Below are 7,976 nucleotides of genomic sequence, written 5' to 3' on the forward strand. Positions count from 1 at the left end.
GTTAAGTCAGCAGCCTGTCCCCACCTGAGAGGTAGGATTTTTCCATTAAATAAAACCTTGCAGCTCTTCCTTTCTCTTTCTCCCCTTCCCTCTTTAAATCTGAAAGAATCCCATTTAATCTGTAGGGAGCTTTTCCTGAACAAAAATCCCCACCAGGCTTGACCCTGACCTTTGCAAATGGAAATATGATGTAGTGAGAATTGAGTACTGAGAGTCAACTGGCATCTTTGCTTTTGCTGCTGAAATAGAGCAGGTCTTTTCACATTTCTATTATGAGCCTCAGATAATGGGGAAGAAAATTAGGTAATTCCATTTTTTGGATTAGTTGGTTTTCTTGTCAGCTGGGAGATGAGATCTGCTGTATGTGGAGAATGACTGGAGGCACAGGATGAACAGAACAGCTGGTCACAGATATTGTTTGGGATTCTATTTCTGCATGACCTGCTCCAGAGATATCAAAAGAGATTGTGGCTGTCTCCCCTGACAGTTATACCTGTATTCCAGTGCTGACTTCAAAGCAGTTGCTCTGCATTTGCCCACATTTGAACAAGATGAGAATCTGGACCATTGTTTAAAGATAGTCTTGAAACTTACCTAAGCTTTAAAATGCTTGAAAATGAGTTATGCATGGACACATGAAAATTAAAGTGTATCAGGAACCCACAGGCAATAGCAAGATGTGCAGGACAGGGAGCCTTGCCAGAGCTGACAGGTATTTATTTATGGGGAGAATTAGAAGCTCTAGTTCAAAGCCTGCAAATTGCTCCATGAAAGCAGGGCCTCCTCATCACAGAGACTGAATTCTCCACACAGGCACATGTGAAAAGAAGAGTTTGTAGAATCAAGAGCAGTGTTAATAAAAAAAAAAAAGAAAAAACCCCAAAGATCACTGCATGAAACATCAACAAGCACAGCAAGAAACAACAGGATACCAGGCAATTTTTAATCTGAGAGAAAAAAAGACACAAACCCAATGTCTAGAAAGCAAAGACTGATTAAATTTAACAATAAGTATTTTAAAACAAAACAACAAAAAGGGCAATATATGTGATTAATGAAGCAAAGTGTATGATTTTTCATCTCATGGGGTCTTCAACTCTGGACATTCTGGAAGAGATGCTTTAGCTCACTCAGTGGTTGAAAGGAGCAGGTTTGATGTCCTCATGCTTCTTTCTGATCTTAAAAATCAGTGAGCCTTTTTGGATTTGGCAAAGCACTTGATAACATATCACGAAACTTAGCTCTTTGGATGATCTGAATACAATAATCCATGCACCAAATCACAGCTGAGTGGCTGCAAAGAAGAATACTAAACAGGGAGTGATTCTGTTCGAGAATTATGTTTATTAGAGCATCACAGAGATCAGGTCTTTGGTCTTTACTGACATTTTTATTGATGACTCTAAGGAAGGATTAAACAAAAGGATGACAGGCATTCACACAGTGACAGGAAGTTGAAAAGGATCAAAAACACCAGGGTAAGCTGAAAGATAATGCAAAAGAATCTGGATAGACTAGACACTTGGGGCAAAAATATCCCAGTGCAGTGAACCTCAGACCTGAGCAGATTGAAAGTTTCATCTCTGCAGACACCTATAAGCTTTAAAGGGGATGCTCATTAGGATCATGCCATGGGGTAAAAAGCCTAAAAAATGCAGTGTGTGTGGAGATGCTCCATGTGAAGCCCAAAGATGTGATACAGCGAGCCAGAAGGAAAACAGAGAGTCCTTTAGCATTTCTGGCAGGCAGGTCATTTAATAAACATGTCCACCAAGAATCTTCTCTAATAAAACTCCATGTGTCATTTCCATTCACTGAGATGGTGTCATGTCTGCAAACTGCACACAGCTTTGTCTCCTCCATGCATTAATTTCCATCCAAATGCCCAGGCAGAACCTCTATTAGCCACCTCTGTTGACAGGAGTGGATTATTCAGGAGAGCGTAACTAACTCTCTCTTATTTCCCTGAAATCTACACTCAGCTCCTCTGCTGGCAGATGAAAATTTACAAGTTAAAAATTCTACTGTGTTTCCTTTGCTTTAGGCGTTTGGAGCTGGATTTAAGGAGGGATTCTAGAGATTCCAAACAAGGTTTAGTCCTTGGAACCTGCCGTGGCATGCTGGCAGTGTTGAGTTCCCTTAAACCATCTCCCAGCAGCTCTTGCTTGGAAGAGCAGGGGGTTAGAACAGGGACAGAACTCCTGGGGACACTCTGAACTGAAAATGAATCATTGATCTGTAAAGCCTGGGGAAACTGGGCAGATTTAACCAGCTGGAGCAGCTCTTCTGTGCAAGGATCCCTGCCTTGCTGTGGCATCCTTCCCTTCAGGCCACTGCCAGCAGCCAGGGAAGGGCATTCTGGAGGAGAGGCAGGATGGAGCAGTGCAGGGAACTGAGACAAGAGCATCCACTGCCAGACTGCTTGAGATGGCTCCAGAGCACCCAGTGCTAAAGGGTTTGGAGTAGGTGGGAGCAGAGGAATGATGATTGCCTGTAGGGTCACACCACCCTGCCTGGCATTAGCTAAAGTCCTCTTGCCTGTGGAAAGGCTGTCTGCATGATTTCACTGTTCTGTGACCTACAGGCCTGTCCCACCTTGCCCCTGACTGAAGCTGGTACAAATCCATGTGCAGAGCATCCTGTGCCATCACTCCATCCTCCCCTGGCTGGCACTGCTGCCCAGTGTGCCTTTATCACTGTGAAATAAAGGTCATTTTGGTGTTCTGCAGGTAGTGAAGGCTTTGAAGAGAGGCTTTGAAGTACACTATAGAAGTAGACATTATTACTCACTGCCCAGGGATTTGGAGAATGTTTAGTCTGATTAAAAAGACTTTGCATTCTGCTGGCAGGAAGCATGACATAAAGTGGAAAATTTTTCTGAGCTGAATTCAAATGAGTTGATTTTTCTATTAGCCCTTCTCCTAGAGAATGGGTATGCTGTTCCCTGCTCTGGATGAGGCTTCATGCTCTAGCAAGGTTCACTCTACCAGCAAGGATTTGAATTTTGGACTGAAGTTTTAAGGGGTTTGATTTGAAATGAAGTTTATGGTACACTGGAGGACAGTAAGTACATCTGGCTCAGGGGAAGGGCTCATAGGGCTTTTGGTGCTCAGGATTTAGAGGCATGGCAGATTTGGCAGGGACAGGAGTTGGAGCAGGGACTAAATTAGCAAATCTTCCTAGCTAGAACCCCAGTGCATCCTAAGGGAGGATTATATGTTCTGTTTGGCTCCAAATAGTGCTATCAGACTCCAACTTCATAAACACCACATTCTTTCACAGGTGTTTGGGTTGGGGAAAGAAAATTGGGAGAAACAGGATAGGCTGATGGACTAGACATCTTTCATCTGAACTGCAGAAAACCTCTTAGCATCCCACAGGTGAGGAAGGGTTTGTGGCACTCAGCTGATAACAGCACTGACAGCAGATGTTTAGTGCCAGGCAAATTCTTCACAGCCAACATCATTTGAAGCGCTGCTTCCAAAAATCATCAGCTGTATTTGGGGTGATGCTGAAAATATTTTAAATGGTGGTTCAGGAAGCAAAACAAGAGATGGGTAGAAATTGCAGCTCACAAAGGCTGCTTTAAGTGACAATTTGTGTGGTAGGAAGCGACATTTATTTGGTTGGTTTGAAGGGAAACAAATATATTTTTACACCCACTCCTCTTGTGTCAAAATTCAGTTGAAAAAAACAGGTTTGCTGCTGAAGAACTAGCAAGACATTTTCCCTTTCTGCTTTGCTTTTTAAAGAGAGTGGAAAATAGGTGTAAGGTTTTTTTTTCACGGTGATGAGATACCTGAATCTTCCGAGCAGCTCAATTCCTATCCCAGGTGTCTTTCTGATATTTTAATTAAATAGATTATAACAAGCAACAGTAAATTTTTGGCAATTTAAGAAATAATCCTTCCTTTCCTGATTGCTTATCTTTTATTTTTGGATCTAGTAAAGTCATAATCCTACTATTTCTTCACTCATCCATAGAGACCCTCCAGCCACACAAAGATAAGGCTTCATGATGCTAAAGTAAAACCAGAAAAATCCTTATCTGGAATTTACAGAAACAACTAAACAAAAACCCCACCAACAAACCACAGGGTTCAGCCCTTTTAGAAAGCAACAAACTGCAGTGAGAGCTCACAGATTTCCTGCTGTCAGCACACCTTTTGGTCAGCACACCTTCCTCCTGATATCCATCTTGCCACAGGACAGTCTGAGGGCTGGCTCACACTGGGGATTAGGGAGCCTGGCTGCAGATGTTAACAGATGTTTTCCCACTTTCCCTGAGAGCGGGTGCCACTTGCACATCCATAATCCTCTACGAGATGATCCCTGTAACAAGATGCCACAAGGATTTAATCTCACAGCTTCCAGGGGAGCTGCTTCACACAGAGAATTATTCCAGGCAACTCAAGATCACTGTCATTCCAGGGAGAAGGCTGTGCTGGGCTGACAGTTACAGGCATTGCTCAATTAAAGCAGGATTTAAAGGGGGATGTGTTGGAGGATAAAGGGGGATATATTGTGCCTCACCCCTGCTCCCTGCTCTGCTGGGTGTTGGCATTCCTGGGACCTGCAAACAGATGTTTGGCCAGGTGTGTGACTCCCAACAACTCCCTCTTCTGTTGCCCTTTGGGGTGGTTCCTGATTTACAGAAGAGCACCCAGCAGCTCCAAATCACAGCACGGTGTGGGACAGGGAGAGTGATCCCCTCTCCAGAGGCACTGCCAGGGTGAGGGGCTCTGTGACCGTGTTCACAGGGGTCTTAGGATGAAGGAAGAGATGAGGATCTGACTCCATGTTTCAGAAGGCTTGATTTATTATTTTATTATGTATATTATATTAAAACTATACTAAAAAAAATAGAAGAAAGGCTTTCATCAGAAGGCTAGCTAAGAATAGAAAAAGAATTATAACAAAGGCTTGTGACTGACTGAGACAGTCCAAACAGCTGGACTGTGATTGGCCATTAATTAGAAACAACCACATGAGACCGATCACAGATGCACCTGCTGCATCCCACAGCAGCAGACAATCATTGTTTACATTTTGTTCCTGAGGCCTCTCAGCTTCTCAGGAGAAAAAAATCCTAAGGAAAGGATTTTTCAGAAAATATCATGGCTACAGTGCTCCACGTGGGATGGACACAAGTGTGACAGGGCACCTCTGTACCCTCCAGCCCTTCTGGAGACCAGCTGTGCACTCTGCAGAGGGATGTGTGCTGGTGAGGGCTGCACAGACTGCCCGGGCTGCTCTCACTGCAGCAATGACCACCACGTGTTAGAGCAGCATCCTGCAAGGGCTCAGCTGGATTCCCTGCTTCTTCTGCCAGTGCAGACCTCTGAGACGTGGGTAAGTAGGTTCTGATGGATGAGAAGCACTATCACAGCACAGATATTTCCCCTTTGAGTTGGTCTGACTGATTTTCCTGCAATGACAAAATAAGTGCCGTGTCTGACGATGGTTCAGCTGCACTGGGAGATAGTGTAGAGGTTAAATCCAATTCTGTTTATTCCATATCCCAGTCACTTGCAATTCTGGATGGAGTCCTGCTACTTGGCAATCACTTCAACATCATCAATGAACCTCTAAAACCATATCTGAGGCTGCAAGATTAGCCACTACCACCCTGACAAGTTTATTCCATGCAGCTGAAATAAGAAAACCAGTCTAAGGACATCATTTGCAAGTTGTCTTTAAAAAAAAAAAAAAAAAAAAAAAGGCCTTGAATTATTTGTCAGTTTCCTTCAGGTTGCACTTCAGCAGGCCAGCCAGGACAGACTGCATGAATAGGCAGTGAAGCAGTGGGAGGCAAAGTCCTAATCGGCTTTTGTGTTCTTTGATTATTGTTATCCAAACTAAACAAAGATTTGTGGTTTACTGCTGTCCTTCCTTTCCCTGTTTTCTTTAGATTAACTGCTGCACTGCAACATTCTGTGTATTAGCAATATTGTAGAACCTGCTCAAGAGATAATCTCTGCACCCCAGCTTAATGACTGCACCAACCTCATTTTAAAGGAATCTGCTGCTTATCACAGACTTAAATTACAAGCCTTTTGCAGCAGTAACACTGGTTTTTAATGTCTGCAAAAAGCCATAAATGTTTTAGAGGGTTATAGAAATAACAGACTAATGTAATGTGCTAACTAGGAATGTGCAAAGACTTGTCCAAGTATATCTGAAGCTCCTGCTTGCTCTACACCACTGCTCTTCACTTAGCAATAGGACATATTTGCAGCCCTTGGACCACACTTGATAGATGAGGCATTGCAGTTTTACTGCACTGCTGGTTGAGGTTATCTAGAAATAGTCACTGGAGGAATGATTAAATCTTGCAATTACCCTGTGCTCTCTTGTCTGACATCCAAGCTCAAACACTCTCTGATGGAGAGGTGATTGCTCCTTGAATTTATATCTCTGCTGGTAGCCTGGCTTTTTGGCTTTGAGATGCCAGAGGCGGGCTCATGGAGCACAGATATCTTACCAGCTCCATTTTATTTCCTTCCTCACTGGACCCTGCTCTTTTCCAGGAGGTGTATTACTTCTGCAGCAAATCCTTGGGAATGTAGTTTGCCTCATTTTGCACACATTTCATTTCTCTCACAGCAACACTTATTTATTCCTGCAAATCCAGCATGCCCAAATCTGACGGCTGAGCCAGCTTCCACTCCTTTGCTTATTTCTTCCCTGCACAATTTCTTGCAAATTTCCCCCTATTCTGAGAGCTAAAAATACATCTGGGTGCTGCCTGGAAGCCATCTGAGAGCACAAAGGAAGGGACAGCCCAAGCTTCATATGCATTGCTAAGCAGTGCATGAAGAGCCTTCCCCACAAACAGGGCTGCTCCTGTATCAGGCATCCATAAATACAGAAATCTGCCATTCCCAGAAGCAATTGCATACAGAAATGCTCACTCCTTCTATTTAGCCAGCACAGGCTCTTCTACAGAAAGTGCAATTGCTACTGTGAGCTCCAACTTGTAATGACACCGAGCAGGTGTAAACGGGAAGAAAACTCAGCAGGGAGAAAAGCTGCACCAACTCCCAGCCCTGCAACCCGCAGAGCCTTCTCCTCCAGGAGTGTGTTTGTGTCAGGAATGAAACACGAGCTTCATCAGAGGGGAAACCAAATACTTTCTGCATTTTTTACTGTCTGAACTTCCTCTGGATTTCTCAAAGTCGTGTTCTTCTACCAAAGCTCTCGGGAGCTCTGGCTTTCACAGCCAGCACTGCTAAGGGGGAGATGAAACCAAAATCCTTCCTTGTTATCCAAGTGGGACTCTTTGTCCTACATACATGGAAAACATGACTTACTAGGTAAAATCTAAACCCCACAAATTAGTTCAGATCCCCAAAAGATGACTGTTCAGATAAAATGTTTATTAGAGAAGGGCTGGTAAGCTCCCCTTGCTCTCATTTATTACTGCTGTGTTCAGAACAAACCACATGATGTCATTGAAGAACAGAGTTGCGAAATCCCACATTCCAGACCGGGACCCAGGAACGATTCCCAAATTAGGCAAATTACATGGGAAATATCAGTAAAGATCTGAGGAGAAAAAAAAAATAAAAATAAACCTACAAAAAGGCCAAACCAAAACAAGAAATCCTGAAGCCACTTGAAACAAATTATGCTCTCCAAAATCGTGTTGTTAATGGCTCTTCACCTCCGATATAGTCACTCAAACTGCAGGAGGTCGTTCTTGTTTTGGAAGTCCTTTACACATCTTCCCTCATCCTCATCTTCCCCCTCCTGCTCTGCCAGGATGAATGCCAGAGGGATCTGCCAGAGACCAGCAGCAGCTGGCAAACATCTCAGAACAGGCAGGGCCAACAACAGGGTCAGTGTTTACAAATGATAACTCATGTGAGCAGCGCTCACACCAGCGTTTGGGAAATAGCCCGCACCACCAATCTGACCTCCTGCTCAGATGGAATTTTTACTGATTTATTTATTTTTTTCTGAACAGAAATAAA

Source organism: Melozone crissalis, unplaced genomic scaffold (genome assembly GCF_028551555.1).
Source record: "Melozone crissalis strain CALT ecotype California unplaced genomic scaffold, PUWL_Pcris_2 ptg000014l_1, whole genome shotgun sequence".
In the NCBI taxonomy this organism is placed as follows: domain Eukaryota; kingdom Metazoa; phylum Chordata; class Aves; order Passeriformes; family Passerellidae; genus Melozone; species Melozone crissalis.